The following is a 5,940-nucleotide window of genomic DNA, read 5'->3' as shown; positions in this document are numbered from 1 at the left end:
TGGTGAACCTCCGTCCGAACATATGTTTTGCAGTTAGCATTGTGAGCTCATATTTGGTTGAGCCTCACTGGATTGATGCCAGGAATCTTCTAATATGTCTTCAGGACACAATCTCTCATGGATTAAGATACACTGCCGGAGATGTGAGACTACTTGGATATACTGATGTTGATTGGGCAGGCAATGTGGTGGACCGTAAGAGCACTTCCGGATATTGTTTCACCTTGGGATCTACTTCGATATCCTGGATGAGAAGGAAGCAGAAGTCGGTGGCTTTGAGCACCGCTGAAGCAGGATATATTGTTGCTAGCATAACCTCGTGTGAGGTAGTCTGGTTGCGAAAGCTCTTCAGTGAGCTGTTTGGATTTACATTGGATACCACTGTGATTCTCTATAACAACCAGAGGTGGGATTCGATTATTGAGGAATCCTGTATTCATCGATTGCTCCAGTAGATAGACATCATCTTGGATATGATAAGTCGATGAGCAAGGAGGTTCCATCGCATTAAGATGATGTACAGGTTGATACACCTTGTCAAAGCCCCCAGGAAAGATCTAATCTGTGATTTTCCCAAACGACTTGGAGTCGGTAAGAAACCCTTGTACAAGGGTCCTGCATGTTGCATACATTGAGCTCTGGGAGCTCTGAGGGCTTGCGGTTATTAATGGAGCAACATACGACCACAGGGTGACTCACCCTCCCCTGGTGGTGCACACTGGAACAAGATGATTCACTCTCTTGTGGGACAAGATGATTCGCTCTCTTGTGGAACAGGATGATTCGCTCTCCTGTGTAGCAGGATGATTAGTTCTCCTGTGAGGCCTGGATTGATGTGTTCTCCATAGCGATTGTAGCAGGATTGATGTGTTCTCCTGTGAGGCCTGGATTGATGTGTTCTCCATGGCGATTGTAGCAGGATTGATGTGTTCTCCTGTGAGGCCTGGATTGATGTGTTCTCCATGGCGGCCTGGATTGATGTGTTCTCCATGGCAATTGTAGCAGGATTGATGTGTTCTCCTGTGAGGACAGGATTGATTAGTTCTCCTGTCAAGGCATCCTACCCATGCAGTCTGGGACTCATGGGAAGTACCTCTCATCTGATCAATGAGCAGGGAAATGAAGTTAGGGACCATAGTAGTACCGATGGACGCATCGTTGTAACTATCGTACTCCCTACGCTAGGATGACCTCCATTGATCTGGGATCAATGATACTGGTCTGGGACCAGTGGTAGGAGTTGTACCATACTATGACGCTGACTTCGGGTCAGTTGAGACTGGTCTGGGATCAGTGGTACATACTCTGAGATTGACTTTGAGTCAGTGGAGGATGATATTGGTCTGGGACCATTGGAGTTGTACTCACTATGATGCTGAATTTGGGTTGGTTGAGACTAGTCTGGGACCAGTGGTACATACTATGAGACTGACTTTGAGTCAGTATGATACATCCTCGATCATTTCTTCTTCTTCATAATTCGGACAAAAGCAGAGTAGAACAGAACAATGCAAGAGCATAGCAGAACAGAACAAAACAGTACAGATCAGTGTAGGGCAGAACAAGACAAAGCAGAACAGGAAAAATAGAGCAGAGCAGGGCAAGGGTCAGGCTATACAAGGCAGTGCATTTGATGGATGAATAGTAACGACCGATAGACAGATTGCAGATGAAGTTCTCCATGGTTGAGAGGGAGTGTTAAAATTGGCAACCAGGGCAAAACTTCATGTGGGTCATCTTATTCATGGCTGATAATATTTTTATTAGATTCCTCTCGTCGAGAGGTGTAGGATTGATATAAAGATCATCCAATTCCGATAAGTATTCATGGAGATATGAATTTATTTTGATTATGGAATTATTATCAAGCCGACCTACAACTCATGTAGGCTCAGAAGCCCAACAGTCGCATCTATTCACCTACCAACGTTGTGTATAAATATAAGAGGACTTTCCTCATTTAGACTCACTCATCTCATCACATCTCTCTCTCTCTACTGCGCAGATATGAGCCTCTTCTCTACTGCGCTAAAATGGGTCTCTCTCTCTCACACATGTGAAGCCGGAAGCTGTTGAATCTGAAGCTGCAACTGCAGAAGTAAAGATTGACTTGCGTGGCCTAGAAGATCTCCTCTTTGGAACTGCGTTGTAGGTTCATCTGAACCTCCTTTGAAAGCCACAACTTTTGGTGGTGGAATGAAGTCAATCCGACGAACGGTTTGCAAGATATCGACTGCCCTAGTTTGAAGCTGGAAACTGCTGAAACTGAAGCTACAACTGCAAAAGTAAAGATTGACTTGCGTGGCCTAGAAGATATCATCTTTGGAACATCACTGTAGGTTCATCTGAACCTCCTTTGAAAGCCGCAACTTTTGGTGGTGGAATGAAGTCAATCCGACGAACGTTTTGCAAGATATCGACTGCCCTAGTTTGAAGCCGGAAACTGCTGAAACTGAAGCTGTAACTGCAGAAGTAAATATTGACTTGCGTGGCCTAGAAGATCTCCTCTTTGGAACTACGCTGTAGGTTCATCTGAACCTCCTTTGAAAGCCGCAACTTTTGGTGGTGGAATGAAGTCAATCCGACGAACGGTTTGCAAGATATCCACTGCCCTAGTTTGAAGCCGAAAACTGCTGAAACTGAAGCTGCAACTGCAGAAGTAAAGATTGACTTGCGTGGCCTAGAAGATATCCTCTTTGGAACTGCGCTGTAGGTTCATCTGAACCTCCTTTGAAAGCCGCAACTTTTGGTGGTGGAATGAAGTCAATCCGACGGTCGGTTTGTGAGATATCGTCTGCCTTAGTTTGATAATGAAGCCGCTAATGCTGATGCTACTGATCTAGGGTTTGCTACTGCTAATATGAATCAGATTTATTGTACTATTTCTCTCTGCTGAATTATTGAAGATAAAAGAAGATTTGATCAAAGGGTTTCCCCACACATTGTGGGGTTTGTCCCTGGCTAGCCGCCACATCTTGTGTCTCTTGTCTTGGCTTGTTTTCTGTCGATCGTTTAATGTTCTATATGCACTTTACTTTATGCACATGTGATTGCTAATCGGTGGAATATAATAAGAAAAAGAAGTAAACTGTTATAAGAATAGAACATACCATAACTTAACATGGTATATATCAAAACAATATATATCGAGAAAGTAAACATTACATTTTGAAGCAGGAAATGAATGCAATCAAGCATCTATAGATTCACTTCAAAATCATTTCCCTACCTTCATGTTAAATTAAGAACACAATAATGCTAAGAAGAAAAAGAAAACCATCTTAGCAACACAAATATTACCAAAAATAAAACATACATATTATTTGAAGTTTTGTTAGTATACCTTCATCATCCTAAGTTGATGTTCTCTATCTCAAGTTAGTTGAGTGATCATGTGCAAGGAAGCTTCATGATCCATATTAATACGTGTAGCTTTCGGTATGACCTCTAATAATAGTGGCACAACTGGTATTATGGATGTTGATGTATACCCTTTGTATTATGGTGCATCTATCATCTCTTCATCTTCAACCACTTTTTTATTTGGATCCTAAGAGAACCCAATATATGTTTCCTTTTATTGGTGTTTGCTTTTATCGATATCCTTATCATATCTTCAACTAGTAGTGTTCAAGCTATTGGGGGCCTAACAACCTTCCTTGCAGATACAGGAGTCCCATCAATTTTTAATATACTTTATTTAATTTATATGTTAGTACATGCCCCATTATTTGACAAGTACCAAAATTTGTTGCAGCCCTAGCTCTACCCCTAATGACTAAAAAACATGAAAAATTCCTCTATTTTTTAGAGCTAGATCCACATGAATCATGATGCAATAGATTCAACATTCTCCCTCCTAATGGAACCAAGTATAGAATCCAATAAATTATATATTTTTTTGATCATTAATCATGTTTGTCCTTTGGAGCATAAACTATTATCCTTGTCCCGTGATCAAATGCCTAGGAATCAAATTGAATATACAATCCAAAATGCATTTATCTTATGGCTTGCCATGTAGATACCTTTCTCTTCATATTCCTCATCGAGGGACAACTAAATGCAATATTTTGTTTGAACTTAATAACCTCTTCAAATCATATATTATGCTAGGAAAATGCATTGTTAAATTGAGAGGTCGATTAGTGGATTTTTAATATGGCTACACTATGTGAAACTTAATGAAAGTATATTTATTTGAGAGATATGTATCTATCATGACATAATGGCTAACATCTTCCATATTTGCAAATGAAAACACATGCTCATTTATGAGTCTTTCAATGACAATTGTGATTTGCAATTTTCTTTTACTTTCATTTTATGGGTAACACTAATTACATGCAAAATTAATTATATTCACATCACTTGTAGGAGCATGGAAGAAACCTAATTATATGTATCAAAAAACACCTTATTGCACTCGACCTCCCATGCCACTAAGAAAAATCAATCATATAATTTGGTTTGAACAAAAATGAAATTTATAAAAATAATAATAATATTTTTCTTTTACTATGCATTATAATATTCTACCAACTTTGTGCCATATAGCCTATAATGTATTTAACTAAAACAAAAATTGTATGATAGATATTAAATTGTAACTTCCCAAGTGCTAATGTATTATTATTTATAGTATGCTAATAACATGGTGTATGTATTTAGTTTTCATTAAATTTGGTTTCTTCCTCATTAAAATTATCATGCTAATATAGATTTGTACATTCCAATGATGCACTCATCCTCAAACTCTTTTTTAATTGGATCCTAAGAGAACCCAAAATATGTTTCTTTTTATTGGTGTTTGTTTTTATCAAAACCCTTAACATCTCTTCCAGTAGTAGCGTTCAAGTTATTGGGGGCTTGATAACCTTCCTTGTAGACATAGAAGTTAGACCACAATTGGTAATATAATTTATTTACTTTTTGTGTTAGTAGATGTCCAATTATTTGACAAGTACCAGAAGTTGTTGCTGCCCTAGCTCTACCTGTAATGACCAAAAAATACTTAAAATGCATATACTATTCAGAGCTAGATCCACACGATGCAGTTGATTCGAGATTCTCCCCCTAATGGAACTGGGTACAAAATCCAATAAATTATATATATTTTATTGATCATCATGTATGTCCTTTGAAGGAGAAACTAGTATCCTTCGCTCATGATCAAATGCCTAGGAATCCAATTAAAGAGGAAATCCAAAATACATTCATCTTAGGGCTTGGAATGCAGATGCCTTTCTCTTCATATTGTTCCTCATTGAGGAACAAATAAATGTACTTTTTTGTTTGAATTTAGAAACCTCTTTAAATCATCTATTCTTTCACAAAAATGAATGGTTAAATTGAGAGATTGACTAGTGGATTTTTAATATGGCTACACTATGTGCAACTTAATGAACATATGTCTATTTGAGAGATATGAATCTATCATGTCATTATGGTTCGTGCCTTCCATATATGTCAATGATAACATGTGTTTCTGTGTGAGTCTTTCAATGATAATTCTGATTTGCAATTTTCTTTTACTTTCATTTTATTGGTAACTCTAATTCCATGCAAAATTAATTATATTCTCATTATTTGTGGGAGCATGGAAGAAACTTAATTAGTTTTCCTAATTATATTTATACAAAAACACTCTTATTGCACTATCCCTTCCATTCCATTGAGAACAATCCATTATATGATTTTCTTTGAACAAAAATGGAATTTATAAAACAAAAATAATAATAATAATAAAATTGTGTGTATCATTATAAGATTGTGTGAGATTTGTGCCATATAGCTTGTAATGTAATTAACTAAAACACAAATTCTATGACAGATATTAAACATAAATTTCCAAGTGTTAGTGTCTTATTATTTATAGTATGCTAATAGTTGGGTGTATGTATTTAATTTGCATCATATATGGATTCTTCCTCATTAAAA

Source organism: Pinus tabuliformis, chromosome 1_1 (genome assembly GCF_031772625.1).
Source record: "Pinus tabuliformis cultivar Carrire ecotype Pingquan chromosome 1_1, CPIR1, whole genome shotgun sequence".
Classification (NCBI taxonomy): Eukaryota; Viridiplantae; Streptophyta; class Pinopsida; order Pinales; family Pinaceae; genus Pinus; species Pinus tabuliformis.
The sequence above is the reverse complement of the archived record's forward strand: the minus strand, read 5'-3'. Positions refer to the sequence as shown.